Source organism: Rissa tridactyla, chromosome 8 (assembly GCF_028500815.1).
Source record: "Rissa tridactyla isolate bRisTri1 chromosome 8, bRisTri1.patW.cur.20221130, whole genome shotgun sequence".
NCBI lineage: Eukaryota > Metazoa > Chordata > Aves > Charadriiformes > Laridae > Rissa > Rissa tridactyla.
In genome coordinates, this window is record NC_071473.1 from 1,324,257 (window position 1) to 1,347,528 (window position 23,272).

The 23,272-nt window shown below is 47.8% G+C and overlaps 1 long non-coding RNA gene across 1 annotated transcript in view; it reads right to left on the reverse strand.

Annotated features, from left to right (window-relative positions):
• Positions 1 to 20,776: 20,776 nt before the first annotated feature.
• Positions 20,777 to 23,272, reverse strand: part of LOC128913934 (uncharacterized) — a 93,268-nt gene continuing 90,772 nt past the window's right edge. The window contains exon 6 of the long non-coding RNA XR_008468122.1: positions 20,777 to 23,205. This is a non-coding gene — a long non-coding RNA (uncharacterized LOC128913934). The remainder of the gene's footprint in view (positions 23,206 to 23,272) is intronic.

The following is a 23,272-nucleotide window of genomic DNA, read 5'->3' on the forward strand; positions in this document are numbered from 1 at the left end:
CAACATTGCAATATACTGTATTACCATGCACTGAAGATAGGTCCTTGGGAAATTATTCAATAGAAATATGTAGGAGACCAATTTCCTCAGTAACAGCAAATCTCTCAAGCGCTGCAGTTTAGGTGACGATTCAGCTCTTGGGGTAGAATCCATTTAACTTTGGATTTGGAAAGGCCGGGGCTGGAAGTTAGGGAGCAGCAGATTTATGTGTCACAGGATTATAATGTGGAGGCTATTTTGCAAATAACCTGTCCTCTGAAACTGCTGACAGTAAGACGCTTTAGGAATATTGACATTTTGCAACAAGTACAGAAAGCTCAGAGTCAACTCGTATCGTCAGGTGACTTAACAACACATTTCACTTGCATAAATGAAACAATCTCCCATCCTCATAACAATTATGAGAACATCGTTCAGTTATTATGCTACCCTGCAGCAAGGAGAAGGGTATTGATCCAGGCCTATGTTTCATTTACGAACCGTATTTATATCATGCCTCTTATTGAGAGCTTTTCTGGGGAGAAAACAGAGGATATGAAGTATGACTCCATCTCAAAGAAAAACATCCTTTGAAGAAACATAGAATGTTCACAATGTCTTAAAAGTGAGGAAACACAAATACAGGAGTCTATGCACTGCTCTGGAGCAAACTATTTCATATCGGTGTCATAATAGGGGCTCGACCAAGGGGTAGTCTCCCTTAAGAAAAACAAAACAAACAAAAAAATCATGGCAGGTCACTCCCATTCCAAAGAGTTTTTTTATGCACGGGGAGCTGCACAGAGAAAGGCTGAGGTTTTCTTTTCCTGTGAATCACAGAGCCCTTGCTGGCTTTGGGAATGGAATCAAGAGTTCCTCAGTCTCTATTCAGTAACGCCATCCTTTCTTCAAAAGCTAGGTCCAACAGAAGATCTGTAATCACGGAACGGTTTGAGTTGGAAGGGACCTCAAAGCCCACCCAGTGGCACCCCCTGTCCTGGGCAGGGACACCTCCCACCAGCCCAGGTTGCTCCAAGCCCCGTCCAACCTGGCCTTGAACCCCTCCAGGGATGGGGCAGCCACAGCTGCTCTGGGAAACCTGGGCCAGGGGCTCACCACCTTCAGAGGGAAAAATGTCTCCCTTCTATCTAGTCTAAATCTGCGCTCTTTTAGTTTAACGCCATTACCCCTTGTCCTGTCCCCACAGGCCCTGCTAAAAAGTTTTTCCCCATCTTTCCTGCAGGCCCCCTTTAAGCACTGAAAGGCCACAATAAGGTGTCCCCGGAGGCTTCTCTTCTCCAGGATGAAGAACCCCAACTCTGCCAGCAGCGGGGCTGAGAAACTGACACAGATGACCTCGCGCCAGTGTCCTTTTGGACTACTGCAAAGTGCACGGCTGCTCTGCAGCCACCAGTTCCATCAATGGCAAACGGGCAACCATTGAGAACATGAGGAAGTGCCGCCTTCCTCTTCTCAAAGGGTCATTTGTTTCCACTAATCCAGAACATTTCAGTATTTTTATATTTGGTTTCTGTAGGATGAGCCTCATCGTCTTTTCATCCATGCAGCTATCAATGGGCAATCTGGGCTCTTGAACATCTCAGAGATGCTTTAGTCTTATTGTCATTCTCTATCACTGAATTTTAAAATCACAGTTTCATTTGTTGCAGCATTTATTGCATTCTGTTGTCCTCTTTTTCTGAGGGGACAGAAAGTTGTTTTGATAGAGAGTTGTTTCATTTCCTGAAACTCAGTGACAAAACCTACTCAGAAGGCCAGAGCTGTTCTTGTGTTCTAAATACATATGCGAAAAATATCAGCTAATTAGTGCTAAATTAAAATGTGAAAGGACTATGCATTATTTTTGGGTTATGTGCACACACCACTTACTTCTTTACTGTTGCTAAGAAAGATCAGGCACTGCGTGCTCTTATACCGCTGAGAATACTAAAAAAGCTGTCACAAAATGATATCTTGATAAAACAAGATGACCTTTAAGTTTGAGCTGTGGAAGCAAACCAGATCAAACAGCAAACCAGATAAAAAATTTTTTCAAAATATATGCAAAAAAGCTCTATAATGAATGGAAAAGTTATGATTATCACATTCTCAACAATTTTAAAATTATTTTACAAGATTGATAGAATTAAAGTAGGTATTATTTTAAAACAGTGGGATTTCATGCCATGCGGGCTACATTCTTCATTTTTGAATGAACTTTAGTTTTTTCCACTTAGGAAGCAATGCTGATTTTTTTCTGCACGCTTTTCATTTTTTCACGCATACTGTATAGCTAGGACAAAAATTTTCACAGCAGGAATTGATTACTAACTGGTCACTTTAAGCCACGTGCTCTTCCTTCCTTGTAATTATCGAGTGACTCTGCGTCCTTCGCCTTTTAAAAGGTTTCTGGCAGCAGACAACAGCTGGGGTCATCCTTATTGCTCCTGAGTAATCTTGTTTGGTACAAAATATCAGAAGTCTCAAAGGAGCCATCCACTATCTCAACACTTCTGTGTACAGAAGCTCTCACGCAGAAGAAAAAATAATAATAATGAAAAGCCCCAAATGTCTGCTAGCATCAATTGTATTTTCCCCTCTCCAGATTCTGGTCCCGATTTTACAATTACATTCAAGTGAAATTGTAGAGTTTGAGCCAGTTTTTGCTATATTTTTGCATAATGCCTTATGAAATGAGTTCCTAATCCTTGATTCTGACTGCGTAGGTCAACTGCCCTAAATATAACAAATAATATTAAAATTCAGGCTTTGCTGATGTCGAAAAGAAATGAGAGAGCGTGAGGATGAGCAGAGTTGAGGGGGTGTGTGTGACCTTTGTCAGTAATCCCAGTCTGGATCCATAGATTAACTCTATTCTCTTTGAACAAATACACTACCGCAACCCCCCGAATCAGCCAGAAAATTCACAGCATCAGTATTACAGGGTTAAAATTTGAATTCGGCTGTGGAAACAGGTCAGTGGGAAGAGGTCTATTATTAATTGCACTGAAATCCCGCTCGCAGCCAGGAATCTTGTGAAACATCCAGCCACGTTTTAAATGTTAGTCACATCCACCAAGGCTTTCCTGGCTCGTGCTGGTTGAAAAGGCAGGGGAAGGGCGATGAAGTGGCTGAAATGGGGAGCTCAGACCCGCGTCTGGTGACGACTGCAGAATTCCTGCGGCCGAGGAACCAAAAGAGGAAAAACTTGTCCAGCCCGTGCCATGGCAGGAAACAAATACGGTTTCACGTGCACTCCGCATTAGTTACTTTTGAAAGAAACTGGGATTCAATCACAAGTAATTAACTGCTCAGATATACCCGGGGTATCCTACCTTCATGTTCCATACTGCCGGCATGGAGATTTTCCTGGAAAAATATTCATTTTGGTATCCTTTAGATGGGCTGCTACAGAACTCAATCATCATATGCATGCTGGATTCAGGGAACTCCTTGCATGAAGTTCTGTTACTTCCTCCTTTTATTTTTTCCTGGAAGGATTTCTTCCACTTCTCCTCCCTCTGAGCCCCACGGCACGTCTTGAACTCCTGCTTGCCCAAAGGAAACTCACCAGCGGGATTGCAAAAGGCAGAAGGACGGGCTGTTTATCAGAAAAAGCATCTAAGAAAAGAGTAGAGAAATCCTGGTTTCTCCACCCCCAGGGCAATAAGGAGAGGAAAAAGATGTATTATTTTTTACCCCATAAAATCGAACAAAATTTTCCCTCTTACCAGGAGAGGAGGGGATCCCTGGAGTCTCCGTTCCTGCCAGGCTTTCTGCTCCTCGGGGCCACGCGCAAACCCCTTTCGTTGCCTGTCTCAGGAGACGGAAGGCTGGAGCAAACTTCCCATGCAAGTGGGGTCCGCACGTGGTACCCTCTGTTTTCCCAGCAAAAGGGGATCTGGGATTTCTGGCCCCAAAGTCTCAGTGGTTCCCACAGCCCTTTGGAAGTGGGACAGCTGGCAGCCTGGCAGGTGAACAATTCTAATCTTCCTTGAAAGGCCAGACTTCCCGGCTTGGCTTACTTTCTTCGTCCCTATTCTGCTTCTGTCTGTGTTTAATAGCAAAGGGAAACCAAAGAGGAGTAGTTATGTGGAGAATTTAAAATTGGGATGTTTTTACTGTTTTCAGCTTAGTCCACATGAGGACAACAGCATTAAACCAGGGAAATATCCTTGATGAATACACAGGGATTTCCAGAACAAACGTCTCAAGTGCAATCCCAGATTTTTACTCGGGGTCTGGTTTTGAAAGGTACGGCAAGTGCTTCATATCCCTTTCCAACACAAGGTTAAAGTGAAGGAGTTTAATGAACAGCTTCGAGATAAGTTTCACTTTTTGATGTTAAAACTCTGATGAACCCTTCCCGTCTGGGGAAGAAGGAGTTATGTGTCATAGTAAAACATAAGTGATGCTAAGGAGATATTTGTTCTTAACATCATTACCAGAGAGCTCTAGAAATGCTTAAAAAGAAATGCCCCTTGGCTTTGACTAATAACTCTGGACACTTTTTCAAATTAATAAATCAGGAAAAGATTTTCATAGGCATTTACTGACACCTGGTCTCACTGAAACACCCTCAGACTTCTTTGATAACCATAACCCATATAAATACATAATACATATTTTCTTAATCTCAAAGCTGATTGCGCATTGCACACAAATCATCCCCGAAACGACACTGGTACCTACTCAGATTAATGTGGTTTTTGATCTATGTACCTTAGTGATTCATACAGCTCCATGTTCTTTATAAAACTACCATTAATTTAACTGAAGTAACAGCTTCGTCTCTTTTGGCATCACTACCTGTTTGCCGTGTTATCCTGTCAAAGTGACTGACTGGAGTGCAGTCTCTTCGTCTTACATATTGGAAGAAAATAAAAGGTTGCCTGTGCATAAAGAAGGAAAGGGAATCTTCCGCTTGAGGGCTATTTTTTCCTTGTTGAATACACTGTCCGCTTTCGTGGTGTCTTTACAGCACAGACCGTCCTTTGCAGAGGGTTGCAGGATTTGGTCTGCCACGAGCGTGGGGAAAGGCAATGATTGTTCACAACCCAGCAGCACTAATTCAGCTGAAACTCTAAACAGGAGGAAACTGCATCCTTTGGAAAAGGACCCCCAAAGTAAAACCTTTGTGGTGGGTCCGTCCTTCCTCCAGTGCCTCCTTCAGGAGCCCAGTTCAAAGGCAGCGGCTGCATCTCCCAGGACAGCCCGAGACAAGTAGATTAGCGAGCAATGCAGGTGGATTTTAAAATCCGACCTTCTCTCTCCAGCAATAAAACACTGCTGTTCATTGTATATGTATAAATTATATAAAATATAAGAAATACGCTGTTCCTACAAAGCAGGACATGTCTTCTTACCTCTGCCTCTCGGAGCTCAGGGCCTGTGTGCGGTGGTTCTGCCTGTGTTCACACAATTAGTGGTACGCTTTGTTTCTGTGTTTGGGCCATATGGCTGAATCTCAACCCACGTGTTACAGCGACGCTACTGAAGGAGATTTGGAAAGACACCCGAATTAAACAGCACAGTTGGCTAGCTAGGAAATTCAACACTGTGACTTAATATCACAGTAGGAGGCAGTCTGGAGAGGTGGCTTTGTCTGGGGGAACTCAAGAGATGTTTGGTTCTGATAGCTGAATTAAGCATGCAAGAAGCAGAGCCCATATGCATAGGGCCACGTTTTTTAAAAAAGACAAAAGCACAAAAAACTTACCTGTAGGAGGTGAACTTCAGTTTTGTTTGCAGGCCATCGGTAGATATGTCCTAGAGGAAGACATTATATGTCTGCATATAATTACCTGTGGCAAACCTGACAAGAATTCAAATTTGCGTCACCTTGCATTGCACCAGTAGAAAACCCAAAAGAACAGCTTCCAGTGCAATTTGCCACTGAACGCACTTCAGATAACACATAAACTCACTGAAATGAGGCCAAAAGTTTATGGAAGATTTACATCTTTGATGTTCTGGTTCGACGTAAGTGGCAGAGTGATCCAGAGAAACGCTGCACTGCAATATCTCTTCATTGCTGAGGACCTACGGAAAAGGAACAAAGAAATGTAAACTAGGACCCTACCTACACGACTGCTGCTGTGAGAATTGCAATCGTTAGGCCAGTCCAGGTCATGAATGAAAGCTGCAAGCCATCTTCTGCGAAATAATGGGTCATCAGGTCAAGTCCAATAAGCATTAATGCACAGCAATTTTCTGCTGCCCCAAATCCAAATTGATACGACAGCTGAATTGCAACTGTAATTCAGAGGAATAGAGAAAACAAAACATTCCCTCGCTGACAATGAAAGGAAAGGAAAAAAACTGTGCAAAACCACAGGGGGCACCGACTTTGCAAAAACACGGTTGTTCTTGTCAGCTTCCTTTGACTTAGTCTTCTGCCCTCATCTCCACAAGGAGTGTTTAGAACCAGCGCCCACTAACACTCAATGATATTAGCGCTTAGCCTGGTTTTTGGGCTATTTCTTACTGCAGTCATTGAGTAAAACCTTAGTTCTGTTAAACGCTTTCATTCTTTCAAAGGAAAAAGAAAGGCACAATAGGGACTATTACAGAAGTATCCTGGGGTGACATTTTATCCTCCTTCTGTCATGAGCCGAGAGGTAAAAGAACCAAAAAAAAGAGAAATGAGCCATAAAAAAATGAGCAAAAGATGACACTCGGATCATTGCATGTCAGAAATGCCATACAGGACCAGGATATTGTCTTCAGTCAGCAATGACATCAGTTTGTCAGTGTCCTCACCATTGTTCTACTGGGTCCACCAGAGCTAACTGGACACAGCGCTACTCAATCATCACCTATCAATCACATTCTAAAAATAAAGTTCAACCGTCATCAAGTGACTGAAATTCTGGACTATTTTATATGCTGGCCACCCTGTCACTTTAATCCCCTGCACCACTCCCGTGTCCTGTGCGGTACAAGCTTCTCAGGTAAGTTGCAATGTGAGACGTATTGAACCCCAGGGACTGGGTAACTCAAGGAGTTTTGGTAATAACTATAATAAATATACAAAGAAATTGTGAAAAGGAAGTTTTAATCAGCATCCACTAACACGGGTTTTTTTCCATACTGGTTTCCTGCTTTGACATGTCCTTTACCAAAACCCTTTTGTGGTTTGCAAAAGATGTGCTTGATATTTTTACCTCATCCTTCCAGATTCCAGCTGGGATCAAACACTGAGGTTCTCAGTATAGCAGCTGCATATAAAAACTTGCCAGTTTCTGGGAAAAAATAACAGCCTGGATAAATTTCTTTTTTGCCTTTTCTGTTCCTAGTATTATAGCTGTTATCAACCTGTAGCGAGAGATAAGTTGTACGAATATTGTACCGTGACCTTGGTATCCACCACTGGCTTGCGAGGCACTAACGGGTTAATGGGAACCCACCAAGAGGTTCCGGACTCGGGGAGAAAAGGTGCAAGTTGAGAGCAGCTGAAAGGGGAAAAGCTCATTTTTAAGCCTGTGACAGCTCCATGGAGGAGAGACTGATGGGTAACTATCTGCATTATTTTTTAGGAATTCCCTTGGGATTTGGGTCGTACAGGACCAGTTTGGATGGTGCCAGTTTGCTCCCCTCTCTTTCCTTCCCCTTCTCCCAAGTTTCTGAGGAAGGAACCAACCTCAGCTGGCTCCTGCTGGTCCGAGCAGCAGGAACGCCGATCCCACAGCAGTTTGTCACAAACCCCAAAGCACCCACAGACACCTGCAGAAGAGACACTGGTTACAGCCAGTCAAAGCGTAGATCATCTTGCCAGAGGCAGAATTCTTGCTAATTCTCCTGTTTCGCTCCACATGTTATTAAACATAAAATACCAGCCCAGCACAAAGCTCACGAAAGAACACCACCACAGAGACATTTCTGAGATGCTGGGGAAAAAAAGCTCTAGGTTCACTTAAACAATTACTCAATTCCTGGAGGAGATGCAGCATGTACTTCTGTCTCTCTGCATATTTATATTATTTCTACCTCCTGTGCCCTTGGTGAAGTATCCAAGCAAGGCAGCAGAAGGTTCATCTGAAAGGCACGGAAGTTTTGCATCCAGATTTTCCTTCAATATAAATTTGTGAGACTGAGTCTTTGAACACACCCAGGCGCCTGGTTTTATTTTTACTTTTTTTTTTTAACTCTGATGTCTTGCTTTCTTCTTTATCTTCTCCGCAACAGCTGGCAGTACTGCTGCCAGATGCCACCAAAGTCTACAGAGTATTAAAATCAGGCCAGCCCTAACCCTGGGCTTGCAAGAGTGACGATGCCTCCGCAGCCAGAGGACACGGAGGAAACCAGTGAGACAGAAGGAGCTTGTCAGAGAGTTACGACTTCAAACTAACAGAGTAACAAACCTGAGATTCAAAATGCAGCTTGGTAGCCCCAACAACAAGCAGATGTTCGTACATACTTTTTTTAGTTAGTGTTCTTTGGTGGCAATTAATTTTCTTAGGCAGTTCTTGGACATCACACGGAACTTTGCAGAATACGTCTGAATTTTATAGACAAGAAAAGAGAACGGGTCTGGAGGTGTCATGCACAGACAAATCTTTTCCGAAGCCAGATACCCGTCCGAAGGCAAACGTATGCTATTTTCATAGAATCATAGAATCATAGAATCATAGAATCATTTTGATGAAGAATCCGGTCTGGCCGATAGCCATTTCCACGCTGGATACCTCTCACGTGTCTGGTGAGGTCAAGGCACGCTGGTCCTACAGTCAATAAGAGCCAAGGTGGTGCAAACCCACAGGTACATCCTCTCTTAATCAAACCAATGGAACCACAGCCTTTAGCACAAGCTCAGAGCCAGGCTCGGCCACCCCCACAATCTACATCTTGGTGTCTCTCTGCTCCATCGGAAACCGGCCTGGTCACCCCTACGAGTGGCAGCAATATACCACAGCAATGTGATTTTCCAGCAGCTGATTCACAGCGAGGGTTCGTTTGCCTTCCACTTCAGAGGTTTCTGGAAACTTCCACAGGGTGGTGGTGGAGCTACCCCTTTTGATCCCCTCTCCGAGTTGCACCACGTGGTGCACCACTGAAGCCAACTAGCCTGAAAGTTGGCAGAAGAGGATTTCCAGGGTATTGGCTACTCACTGGGAGCTAAAGCTGAGGCAGCGGCTACTGCGAAGCTGACTGGAATAGGTAACGAGAGGAGCTGGAGCCAAGGCAATCCAAGCCAACAGGATCACTGGAAGCCAGCGAGAGCTGTCTCTGGGGACCGCCCTGCTGCACATACGTTTGGAGCTCAAAAAAGGGAAGGAGGGTCTCGAGGGACGTGACTCAGACTAGTTGAGCAACGCTGGGAACTTGAACATCGCTCCAAAGCCAAAACCTCTTTGCCTTATCATATCCCAAGCTTATTACAGCAAAATACTGCAAAATGGCAGAGAAACAAAGTCAGATCGAAATCAATATTTGGAAGAAACAGTTGACAAAGAGCATAATATATATGCCAAGCATCCTCTTAGGAACAGACTAATTTTGTGCAGACATTCCCGAGTAGGAGATACATTCATAAAAATGTCTCGTCACTGGGTTTCCGAACAGCACGGGAACTCCTTACAGAATTAGTTTCCAGGCGCGACTCAGCCCTCTCCTTCCTCTCCTTCTCCCCCATGACCAGTTAAGAGCAGCCACCCCTCCTCGGGCTCTCCACAGGGGTTCATTCATCCATCGGTGGTACGCAGACACTGGGATTGCCCTGAGAGTTTCCAAGGTACAAAGGGAAAGCGGAAAAAAAAAAAAGCAGCTCCCTGCATGATTTGTGAAACATGCAAAATACAATAGCAATAAAAATAGTAATGAGCTCATTACAATGGAAATGGTCTCATTAGCAGTGCAAATGCCAGTCATATACGTGGCCAGGTTCCTGATGGTGCAGGGAGTCCTTTGAACACGGTCCTTCCCAGCTCCAGCAATGCAAGTCCTATTTAAAAGCATGTAATCCTTCCTCTGCTGGGGCTGCTCCCCGCTCCCCAAAGGTCGCTGGGCAGCATGGAATGCCTGGAAACACGGCAGATGGGGGTTGGCTGCTCGGCTGCGGCAGCGCGCGTCCCCGTGCACTGCTATGGGCAGAGGAGCCATCCCCCCCTTCAGGCTTTCGCTGCCACGAGAGCAGGGGGTAGAGGACTCCATTTGCTGGCAAGAAATGCCTTGGGCATACAATGGGAAAACATATTCGGAAATATTTTAAGCGGGAGGAAAAGAGTTTTCATCAACATGCCGGTAGTGAATTCAGTTGCCGATGAAGAGCAAGAACGGGGATTACAGCGCAGGTTCAGAGGCGTTAGGCCAATGAGTCGGAGCGCAGCACACAGACGGCGCGTGTCCGGCTGCTCCAGACCTGCCTCTCAGGGAAACGCAGCGAAGGATGATGGCACCTGCCCGGCGCCGGAGCACGGCCTCATCGCTCCTGCTCACTGCAGCCAGGTGGTGTGGTTTCTTTGCTTTCAAAGTTTCAGGCACAAATATTGCCTTAGCTGAGAACGCGCTGGCCAACGGTCCCGCCGGGTGCCAAAGAGCAGCCAGTGGATGGCAGAAGATGGGGCAGGCGCTGGGAAAAGGCGTAGGAAGGGCATCGCTCCGGGGGGCTGGGAGCCTTCTGCAAAGCAAAACTCAGTCACTCCCGTCCTGGTTACTCCTAGATTCCGTATTGTGCAGGGAAAGAGCACGGCCAAGCTCTGCAACACATGCTGTGTGGATATTAGTTGAAAAGAAAATGTCCATTTCACCCTTTTTCTATTAGATGTCTACATACACACCTCTTGAAAGCTAGAGCTGAGTTCCTTGTATCAATGTATTTACCTGTGTACGTGAGAAGACACCTACTATCTTCATTTTATAGATCAGCAGTTGCACCGCAGGAAGTGCAGAGCTCGATTGGCAACAGGACGCGCTGGGCTCGTGGCTGGAGGTCCCAGAAGTTATTTCTCTGGGCAGCAGCGAAGCTGACGCGGAGCCTTTTCTGCTGGCTGACATCCATAATGCGCCGTCTACGCGCAGCCTCCCGGGGGTCACTCTTGTTCTCATTACACATTACATGCCTTGGGGATCAGACGTCACAGGACATAGGTCTTAGGGCACCTGAACCTGTAGGCGCTGCAGCACCAGAGTCCCTCCGTACACGGATCTCCGTGACTTTTCCATGGTCGTTCCAAAGCCCACAGCACAGCGGGGAGCCAAAGCCCTGCCCCCGCAGGCCCGGCGGTGCTGTAATTGCCAACCAGGACCCACCGTACACAAAATTCTTTTTTCATTTGTAATCTAGGCTACCAGGAACGTACAGCTCCATCAAGATCTGCAAGGTAATAATGAGCCACACTCTTCAAAAATGTACTTAAAGCTGAAAGTGATTAAAGATGCTCCAGCCTGCAATTACCTATTACTCACTGGTGCTCTAAATGGTTCATTTTTCACATCATTGCAGGAAGTTGTAACTTCTTAAAGCAATGTTTCTGGTAATTATGGGAGAGCAGCAGCAGCAGCCACCGAGCATTATCTAACGCCGCAGCAGTCAGCAGCGCTGCCTCCCGCGGATGACACCGCGAGCGCGGGGAGCTGCAGAGAGGCAGGGGCTGGTGCTCGGGCTCTCGCTGCTCAGGGCTGCAGACCCCTCGCCAGGGCTTCGGTGCCCTTCAGAGAAATACCGGACCTGGGAACGCTTCACCCGCTCGGCGTGTTCCCGGCGCAGGCTTCAGCCTCCCCACGTGGGAGCTCCCGAGATGTGGCCCTCCCTCTCCCTGGGGCTAAGGCAAATCCCTGCCTCTCCGAAGCCAGCCCAGGAATCGGAAAAGGCTTTAGGAATGTATTTTTAGGCTCTTCACATTTAAATTTTGAAATGTAGTTGAAGTAGCTACGACAGACACATCGGAACACTAACCCTCCACAACCTGCCTTCACCTTCAGGGCCTTTACTCCGTTAACGTTTTTTTATTTATCAATTTTAAGTTTCAGACAAAGTTAAATGGGACCTGGTTTTCTTGCAGTAAAAGTAGTGCCACTTTGGTCTGATAAACATATTGGAGAGATGCCTAAAGAAAAACAGAAATACAAATAGACAAATAAAAATCCCAGGCACCCGAGACAAGGACCCCGTCCCAGACACTGCAATTGCAGGAGCAAACGCTGTGGCTGCCTCTTCGCGTAACCCAGGCCAAGGAATGAACCCTAACGATGGTTATATCAAGCGCAACAGTTTGTGACAGCGAAGAATGTAGCTTTTATGGCTACGGGCTCCTCTGGCTGGGAGCTGCCTTGCCTTAGGGACATACCTATGACATACAGAGCATTGGTTTCACGCATGCTGTGGTGTTTTCACTGTCTCTTCTCGTTTTGCTGCTCAACTCATCACTGGGATGTCCTCACCCCCCTTTCCTGGGGCTGCTGCCACCTCTGGCACAGTGTGATGGGTCACACCTCCTGAAAAGAGAAAGAGGAGAGCAAGGAGCAGCGCTGGCAGACCAAAGCCGGGTCGGTGACGGAGGGCTTCGGGCTCGGCTCATTGCGCCGGGTGCCGCTGGGCTGCGGTACGTCTCTGATGAAAACAGCCCCACGCTTCTTGAAGACAGAAGTCACACACGGCCATTCCCTGCCTTGTGCTACTTTGGCCGTGAAGCTGAACACGCAGAAAAAAATGAATTATTTGCTGCTGGTTCTGCTACACGTTTTGACTTGGAGAGAGAAAAGGTGCAGATGGGTTCCCAGTGCAGGTCCCGGCTCGGCGCCGAGCTCCAGCCTGCTCCTCCGGGCATCCTCCTGCCATGGGCTCTCACCCCTCCCATCGCCCTCCCCGGTACCTCGCAAACACCCTGGGATCAAGTGCCCCACCAGGACGGTCCAGACCCATCGCTCACTTCACACCTGCCTTCTTTGGCTCGGAAACGTGGTGATGGTTCATTTTAGCTTGGGAGGGGATATCGTTTTGACAAAGATGTTATTTCATTCTCAAACAGGGCAGTGACCACAGCTGCTGGCTTTGCGAATTTTATCACAATAAAATAACAACAATAATTTTTACCTGTTTGGAACGTACTGCGCACACACACAACAATGTATAAACACTAAATGACACTATTACTAATAATCACCCCTGTTACTAGTGACAGGAACGTATCTCAATAATAATAATAAGCTTTCCCAAGATGACTTCAGCTCATTTAATCCCATGAATTTATCTCAATAATAAGGGAAAAGATGTTAGAAGTAGAAATAGAAAAAAGACAGATGTGCCTAAGAACCGCAGAACTGTGTGTCTTCTGTGGTGAACAAACTAAACCTGCCTTCTTGCTGGGGTACGTGTCTGAGAAAAACCACCAGCCCACCCCCCAACCCTGCCTTCTGCGGGATGCATTTATGCAAGAAGAAAAGCTGGAAAGATGAGGGTGTTCTTTGGCTTTATGGGACGCCCCGCTGGTGCGGAGGGAGGCGGCAACACCGAGCAGCAGCGAGGTCACGCGTGGGCAGGTTCGGGCGAGCGGAAGGTTTCGGTTCCGAAGGGGCATGCCAGCCCGGCAGAGCCCTGCGCCGCACAGCCACGGGGAGCACCACCGCTCGCAGACACGGATCCAGCGGGGAGGGTTTCGTGATGGTTGGAGCCACTGCATACTTCCATACATACCGCCCTCGCCGCGGCGGCAGGTCTCCCTTCCCACGCTCAGGCTGAAGCTGCCTCTTATTCCTCCTGCCGGTCGGGTCGGTCGGGGAGATCTCTGCCTTGGGAGCAAAGGCAGCCGAGAACTCACGGTAGCAAAAGGAAACGAAGAAACAGCAACTACCAGATGATTAACGCTACCAATATGAACCTTGCTGACGGCTCAGAGCCTGGGCACCTCTGCTGAAGCAGATTGACAGTCCCTTGAAACACGGGAACTAAAGGAGAGGCAGCTATCCACTGGGAAACGTCTAAATCCACAGAGGAGCGATGAGCGTGTTTGGGCTGGGGGAACCGGCTGGAGAAAATTTCTGGCAACGGTTGCCACTCTGTCCGGGTGCTTAACACCCACTCGTCCCAGCGCGCAGATATGGGCTGCCGGTATCACATCTATTGGCTGAAAAGTCAAAGGCAGCGGCACATGAATTGACCTTCGTTTTTTCCCCAAGTAGTTTGGAAACATTTCCTGAGTTGTATTTTTCCACCCCGACCTATATTTCTGGTGATGATTTTTCTTGTCTGTATTATCCCCGCCTCGAGGAAGGCAGACTGCAAAAGCTGTGCGCCCCCAGCCCCGGCTGGGTTTTCCCACCCTCGCTGCCCACGGGCCACCGTCGCACCCTGGGGACAAATCGCTCCTGGACCGTCAGCCTCCCGCTTTGCTGACAGGCTCGGGGGATGCTCTGGAAATTCCAAAGGCATATAGAAAAGTCAAATACTTACCGAAATACTCGTTGCGCAAGCACATGCGAGCGTGAGACACGTGCCGAGCGTTCCCTCGGGGATTTATGGTGTATTTAGTCATGTCATAAAAAGAGCTGGCGAGCAGCAGGCAGCAGTCACCCGTGGGTCACGCCCCGGCGTGAAACTTCCCACAAAAAGTAAATAAGGGCTTGCCCCAGGTGTGGGGGTCAGGGCAGGGATCCGCACCCTGCCCTGCCCGAGAGCACCGAGCTCGGATTTTAAAGCGATGTGAAATAAAGGCCTGTGCTCCGCAGCCCCCGGCTTTGCCCCTCGCGGCCGCAGCACGACGCGCTCGTCGTCCCCAGGGGCTGGCTCCGCTCTGCGCGGCCGGGCAAAAGGGCCCAAGCGGAGAGACAGAAAATTAATTTCATTGCTTATCATTTTTCCTTCCCGCAGCACTCTCCCACTTCGCCCTCCTGAAGAAGTTACAAAACTTTAATATTGTCTCAAAATACTGGAGACCAGCAGGATTTTAAGGCCCGATTCGTAACTGGCAGGAACTTCAAAGGAGAAGTCCCAGTTCCCTGAGGTTCTTTTTCTCATCTTTGCATTCGGGGGCTGGTCACAGCTGATTTTGTGATAAGCGAAACAAGCCCAGCCCAAGCAGTCCGACTGCGGTGGCAGAAAAAGGCTCACGCAACATCTTCTAATGATTCCTATATCAGGGAGGAGGAACATCACCTCTAGGAATTCAGCTTTATTGGATACTCTAATCCAGAAGAGATAAAAGCACTTACTAATTACTGCTGGGTTTTGTTTCTTTGAAGAATTGGGTTTAATCTCTTTTGAAAGTAGATGTCTGTTTGTGCTCGTTAGATGTATAATTAAATTTGTTTAGGACTTTTTCCTCTTTTAGGGTTTTGTTCTAATGATATTTGTGCTTTTCTTCCTCTTCTTTCCCTCTCTTTTCTCCCCAAAGATATGAACTTTTGATTCACTCTAGATTTCTTTTTTTAATTTAAGAATGAACATCACCAAGCTGACGCATCTTCTTTGGGGCCTTATTTTTTCCTCTAGAATATTCATTCCCTTAAAAAAAAAACCAAACAAACAAAAAAGAAAAAAGGTTGCTCTGCTTGCTTGCCTCTTTAATAATTCTGAGATTTATCTGCTCATGGGATGTTTCCTGACTGAAACCTGTAGTCGTGCTACGCTGGAGAGAGAACTCAAAATACCTACTTTAGAAAAAAAAATTGTAATATTATAATTTATCTGCCAACCACTACGGTGCAACATCGCAGAAGCAGAGGAAATTGGGCTGAGAGGGAACTCGGGAGGTCATTTAATTCATACTCCTTCCCCAGCTCCGGACCAGCTCTGCCCACAGCGTTCCTGACAGATGTTTTTCTGACCTGTTCTTAAAAGCCCCCAGTGGCACCGGAGCGCAGCCTCCCACGGCAGCTTCTCGTAATACTCAACTGTCCTCACTGCTAGAAAGTTTTTTCCTAATGTTTAACCCAAATTTCCTGAGAGGCAGTTTAAGCCTGTGACTTCTCACCCTGTCCATGCGTGTTTGATCCTGCCTTGTCTGCCCGGCCGAGGGGAACGGTCCGGCCGAACTCCCAGGAGCACTTGTGTTCCTCTGCCATTGCAGAACGACTGAGGAAAACCCACCCACTGAGAGCTACGCCCAAAATTCAAATAGAGCTCAGCTGTTTGCCCTGCCCGTGCCTGACATCTATTGAGATTTTGCTGCGTCCAGGGGAAAAAAATAAAGCCTTACACATCACACCCCGCAGTTCATTGCGCAACTGCCTTCCCCGTGCACCCCACCACGCAGCACGGCAGCGTTCTTCACTCCTGCTCTAGGTCACACACTGCCGTATTTGAGTATTAACCAGCTCCTCCTGCATTGAGCACACTAATATTTTGATGATGTATTACAAATAAACTGTCCCCCCACCCCTGGAAACAACACCCCAAAATAAGTAATACATCTCGTTTGCTATACAAATAAAGAAAAACTTCGACTGACTGTCCTGTTTCTTATCTGTAGGATGGGAATATATACAGTGCTACTGACTCATAGGTGCTCCCACGGCTCTACAAATGAAGACTAATGTCTCAGTTGGCTTTGCCACCCGCCTGGTAGATTCATTTGGGTCAGCCAATTAACCCTTCCTTTACCTGACTTCCTATGTTAAAGGGAATGATTAAAAAAGATGTATTTGCAAAATGCTCTGAGATGCGTGTCTGAGGCGCGCTCTGTTTTACTGTTCTCAGGTCTAGGGACCATCACGTGAGTCCGTCAAACTCCTTGGTGCAAAATACAGCAAAAGTGGAAGTAGCTCAGGGCTTCACGGCCAAGTACCCATAACAGTTTCCTCCGGCGAGGGCCTGAGAGGGATCCCCCTTCTGGCAGGCGCCGCTGCCCCTCAGCCTTTTCTCTTTCTCCCTGCAGCCGCAGCCAGGGCTGGCCCGGGCTCTTCCAAGGCAGCCACGGGCCAGCGGGGCAAAGCCGGCCGGGGCACAGCTCTTGTGCTGCTCCCAGCAGTTTTGCCTGCCCCCAGGGCTGGCCCTGTCTGGTTATTAATATTTGTTTTCATTATTATTACTACTACTAAATAACAATGGAACAAATTCCTTCCCAGATTTTTTTTTTTTAAGTTACTACATCTTGCGGCGATGAAAAGAGAAATATTCTTCTTGTATTAACGGGTGAGATTCCTGCGTGCTGGATGGTGGGGGCACGAGGAGTTATGGTTGGAACGAATTGGGTGTTGGGGTCAGACAGCGCAGGGAGACACTGCCTCAGGCACCCAGAAACCCCGGATCCCCCCATCCCAGAGCAGCTGTAGCCCTGAAGGCACAAACCCTGGAAACGGGGAGGCCCCGCAGTGTGACAGACCAGAGTGGAAGGGAAGCAGGGAGGATCTATCAGACCACAAATGGGCAAAGAATTGAAAGCATTTTTTGATTGATGCCAAATGATTGTGCTGCTGGCCTCGGGAAAATGAAACACTGAGCAACAGAACACCATCATTTGGGGCCAATCAAAGATTTCTTGCTCAGCCCCGAGCTGAAACACTTTTGGTTTGTTTGATCTTCTGGGAAAAATAATAAAAAAAAAGTATCATGGACACATTTAAAAATGGGGTATTTTGGAATGGGAAAAGAAGGAGGACTAAAATCTTTGTTTTCTTTTCCAAGCTTTGACCAGCTTTCTTGTGTGAAGCTGTTTCACAAGTTTGCCTCAAATAGTTTTTGTCCAAGAAAAAAAAGAATATATACAATCACAACATCTCTTGCTTTAACTCAAACTTTTTTCCTTTGGCATCACACCCTAAATACATTGTAGGGACGGTGTTTCCACCAGACACATCACTTCCAGTGAAGCAGGCATTGATGTTGAAAAGCTGCTGGGTTTGGCTCAGCGCTCCCCGCACCTGGGGCTGGAGCATCGTGTCCCCGGCCGAGGGGATGGTCGGTGCCTCTCTTGGAGGATGCTTCTGAGGCCAGATAACAGAATCAACGGTCGGGGCAGCATAGACAGAGCTGAGCCGGCCTCCAGGCACGACTCCACTGGCCCCTGGATGACTCCTGCAGCCCTGGGATCCCTTGGTGACTCGGGTAAAGCCTCAGGTCCCCCGGTGCAGACCAAGGTCTGGCTGCGCCCGGAGTCACAGACAAATAACAAAAGAAATCCCGGTCATAAGGAGCTCACATTTAATTTTCATTGCCTGTTGAAAAGAGCTAACGAGCTTTGGCCTGAAAAGCCTGAGGCTTCTCCAAAAAGACCTTCAACTTCTGCCTTTCTGCAGCCGAGGTGGCCGCAGCAGACGCCGTGCTGAGGCTCGGGCGCCAGAGAGATCTCGATGAGCAAGAAGGATAGCTTATCACTTCTCTCGAGTGACGAATCAATAAAGGCTCTTCAAAATTAAGCCCCATAGGTCAAACTGCATCAGCAAGTCTGCAAGCACAGCCATGGCTCTCGGTCTCACGAGGCGGGACAAGGGGACCAATGCCACAACACAAACGCTCAGAAGCACAGGGACAAAAGAAAGCAGCACAAAAACAAGAAATGCACAGTAATTTCCACAGAAATAGTTTTAAAAGTTATCATTGCTTTTTTTTGTCCCTTAGCTCATCCTCCAGCCACGCACAGAGCAATCTGTTAACAAAGCAAGCACAAACGTACTGGCAAATTCCTCTATACCTTACGCACCATCGCACTTCGCAGCCTCCACCACCACTCAGCTTGCAGCACACCCCTGAGGCAGGGAGGTGCTGGGACTCCAAATTTACTGGCAGAAAACAAAGACACAATTTCTGCAAAATACCAGGTCCTGATGCTGCACCGCACCACTGCGAGCAACCGCCCTCCAGGCTGCAAACGCAGGCAGGACAGAAGGTGAAGGGCTAATGGAGGACCTGAGGCAGCTGGGCCTGAGCTTTGAGCATGTCAGAGGCCACCTGGGGCCATTTAAGAGCCTGATTAACTCCCCTCAAGGAGGCTGAGAATGTCCCCAGGACACACCTGAGCTGGGCTCCTCCCTCCCACCCATATGGCTCGTGGCATCACCCCACGCGATCTGGCTCGCCTGAAATTAAGTGTTTAGCAATCTCCTGTAAATACTGAAACAGATCTAATTATTCACATAATCAGGGAAAAGAAACCTCCCAAAAAGCAGGCAAAATGGCCCACTGCAACAATGCAGGAGAGAGGGGCACGTGCCACCCCAATCCCATATGGAGTGTGTGCGGAAAGTCTCTCGCTCGCCCTGCAGTCTGCTGCCAGCCCCACACCTCTCTTCAGAAATGCTTGTACAGCACAAAATCCAAGGGGTTTTGGGGTTTTTTTTGCTACTCAATAAAACACACAAGCCCAAACCAGTGAATTCTCCAAATCGAAACGCTACTCGTGCAGAGCAACCCAGCCACAGCCTCATCCATCAGCTGCCCCCGAGCCCGAGGAGGGTAAATCAGGGCTGTGCTGGGGTGTCCAGGCAGCCCGGTGCCCCCATCCTCCCTCGCCTTGCTTCGCTCCTCTGGAGCTCATGGAGCTGAAAATAGGAGCGATGGCAGCACAAGTGGCATTGCTCCGTGGCTTCCCAGCAGCTTGCTTGGACGGGAATGGATGGGAAGTGTCAGCTCCGAGGGCTGTGGAGCTGCAGGTCTCTCGTACACCCGCGGGAGGGCACAGGACAGGGTGCAAAGACTCTGCTTTTAGCCACCTTGTGTGGTACCAGCTCCCCTCTGCCTCACATGGGGAAGATGGATGTCTTTGGGTTGCCAGCTCCTGACAGCGCTGCCCTCGTTGCTCCCTCTCTGAGCTTCCTTTCTCAGTTTTGTTTTTCCATATTTCACTTTCTTTCTCTTTCCCCCCTGCTGCCCTTCCTCTCCCGGGGTGTCCTGGCCTCCACACAGGGCGCAGGGACAAGCTCTGCTCCGTGGAGCACAGCCCTTTCCCAAGGGAGCAGCGTGTCCCTGCCCCAGGGAACCCCTTCCAGCCTGCTGGGGGGGCTCAGGAGAGCCAAATTATTATTTTTTTTTCCTTTCCCCCTCCTTCATGAATTCTCTTTTCCAGCCCTTGGGTGGCTGTTGAACACCCCCCTGGCCATTCCCCGCTGGGGTTTTGCTCTGCCTGCCCTTGCGTGTGCCCTCGTGCCACAGGTGCCCCTGCACCGCGCCTGCGGAGGCCGGGATGGATCCCGGGATGCTCCCTGCATTAGGCAGCGCCGGGGGGAAGGAAAGCCCCAAAGCCCAGCAGGTGCCGTCGCCAGGATGGCGAGGCGGGAGGGGACCCCCGCGCAGGGCAGGGGGCTGCGCACGGGTGGTTCAAGCAGGGCGGGAGGCAGTAACGGCACAAACCCTCCTCTTCCAGACGGGGCGTGAGCCAGCTGGGGCGCAGCGGGGACGGAGGAGCGGGTCCAGCAGCACCAAGCACAGACAATGGACTCCCCTCCGCAGCAACTGCATTAACTCCTTTATAGCTTGCTTTCAAGCCCAGAAATAATCAGTTATTAAGTTAGAGAAAATACTAAATTATCTCTTACTTATTTTTCTAAAATTGTGTATAACTTTATGAGCTTCTTGTCAACACCAACTGTCAGAAAGGCAAACTAGTAGAGTCAGTGACCTCTGCTTCAAGAACTTGACCATCTAATTTCTTTTCAATTAATAAGATTTTTGAGACTAACACAACCTGTGCCTCCTTTAATTTAATTTTTTTTGTTATTATTTCTGTTTCTCAGCCATCCACCTACGCCAGTGTCACATTTTCATGCCTTTCTCTGCAACCACAAAGGTAAAAGCATTTTTTTTTTTTTAATTACAGCTTTTATTGTGTGTTCCAGAAATGGGTGCTGTCAGTCAATATTTGAAAGTTCACAGTAGGTTTGTGACAGAGAGCGATCCTGAATCATCCCCGTTTGTGCAGGAATTCAGACTGTGTCTAGTTTACTCCCATCCAGCAAAAGAGACGTCGTCAGGGGCACGGCCGCTACAGCCAGAGCTGGCAGGTGGGTGCACAGTTCAGTTCCTGACCGTGGGCTCGATGTCCTGCTGGCCACCAGCCTGGGCGGGTGTTACGGGACCACCCTCCGCTCAGCTCTGTGCTGTTGCAATGCATATTCCTGAGGGGTGGGATCAGAGTCAAGTCTCAGCCACCATCGGTTGCAGGGGAGGCAAAAACCTTTTCCTATCGCAAAAGGGGACGCGCGCAGGGAGAGGAGTTGGTGCTGTGGCCCAGACATCAATCAGCGCTGGGAACTTGCAATTAAGACTTTGCTTCGGTGATGAGTAATCTCTTTGCATAATTCCCCTCTGGATGTTTTGGATACAGCGACATGTTTCTCCTGTAGCAGCAGATTTTGGAGGGTCTCGCTTACTAATTCACATCAAGTCTAGTTGGGCTGCAAGTCTGTCTCAGTCAAATGAAAAAAACTGCTCGTACTTGGGGACTTTGACAAACATACAAATGTTCTTAGAAAAATGAGTCTCCCATTTTAAAACATATGTGTTTTCTCCGTTTATCTGTTTTGTCTTTGGTTTTTTTGCAAACTTCTTAGCAAATGTGTTGGCATGAACAATATGTTTCAAGCAAAGAGAGCAAATACTTTCAGAAAACAAAGTTTTTAAAAGTCATAATAGTTGATTCATCATTGTAAACATGTGATTTATGTATTTACTGTCCCTCCAGTGAGGGCGTCATAGTATTGCCCAAGACTGAATGGCCCAATAAAAACAGTTATCATTAACAGCAAATGCTGTAAATGATCTATGTACCATAAGCTACAGCCCAAAAACTTTTCACGGAAGGGTTTGCTATGATGACTTATTTCCAGGGAAGTTATCATCTGCTCAGTAGAACTTCAGGTGGCCAGGGAGAGGAAAGGTGTAAAATGAATCAAATAAAAATTAGCAATTATTCACCCTCTTTGACACCCACAGAGGTGACCCAGTTGGCTGTGTACACCTCACTCCTTCCCTATGGGGAGACAAAAGAGAGATAAAAGTAGAACAAGACTTCTCTGTTCCTTTGCAGCCACATTTATTTGTACTTCCCAAAACCATCCAGCTGCCAGCACAATGGTCACTTATGTCCAAGACTGTCCAGTGAAAAGCAGATCCTCCTCAGGAAATGGGGACTGAACAGAGCAGCTCATTAGTACAGGAGTGAACAGGCGCTTCTGAGCCTGCTCTGGACTGGACGCTGCTCCAGTCCCCAGAACCATGGAATGGTTGAGGTTGGAAGGGACCTCTGGAGGTCATCTGGTCCAGGCCCCTGCTCAAGCAGAGCCACCTGGAGTCAGTTGCCCAGGACCGTGTCCTGATGGCTTTCGAATATCTCCAGGGATGGAGAGTCCACAGCCTCCCTGGGCAACCTGTGCCAGTGCTCGGTCACCCTCACTTTACCCTGCACTGCCTATAGTTCAGATTTCCATCAGCTATGAAAAAAACATATCAAAGTTGTCAGAGAAACTAAATTCACACCTTCATTCCCACCTTTCCAGGCTACAGCAGGGGCTGAAGCAGTCCCATGTCAATAAGTAAGCAACCATGAATTGTCTGGTTTTAGTTGATTCCTCTTCTGCAGATTCAAGCCCTCTTGAGAGATTTGTTATTATCCAGGACATGCCTCTAGGAATCTTTCCTTTAAAATCCTTAAAGATTATATCTTACATGGTTTAACAGGCCACCACAGGGTCTCCGTTGTCAAAATCCACTGAAAACATTGAAAAATAAGGCTTATGTTGTGTTCCAGCCTAAGTTGAACTTTCATATGGGAGGAAGTTTCCCCCTAAAGTAATTTGTACCAGGCCCAACGCAACGTGTGTGATCTTTTCCAGCCGATTTCCCCGCTCTCTGTGCTCTGGATCGCACAGCTGGTTACGGGCTTGGTGAGTCGCAGAGAGGTTCCCCGTGCACCATTCCCTTCTGAAGAGCACCAGCCTGTTAGAAACAACGCTGCCATCATTTGTTTTATTTCCGCTAACCGTCTGCTCCTGAGCACCTTTATTAGAGGCTTCGAGCTTGGAGTTAAGAGCTAATTAAACTGACAGTGCTGCCTCGCTGCAATTCATTGCAAAACAATTGAGCTTTTATTTGATCTAATTTCTCGGCAGTGGAACCAGGCAGTGCTGGTGAGAGAGGGAGCGCTGTAAAACGCAGTCACAGGTGAGTGGAGTTACGTTCCCGTCGTTCGGCCGCAGGCAGAGGCTGGCCATGTGGATAGGCAGGCGGGCTGCGTGCGTGCTGCTGGAGGGCTGGGCATCAGGCAGGATGGGAGGGATTCGGCTGATGGTGGGAGATGGCTTCCAGGTGAAGCAGCACTGCACGACATCAGCGTCATCCTCTGCGAAGGGTCAGCGAGGCTGAGGAGATACAAATCATAGAATAGTTTAGGTTGGAAGGGACCTTAAAGACCAACTCATGTCCCCC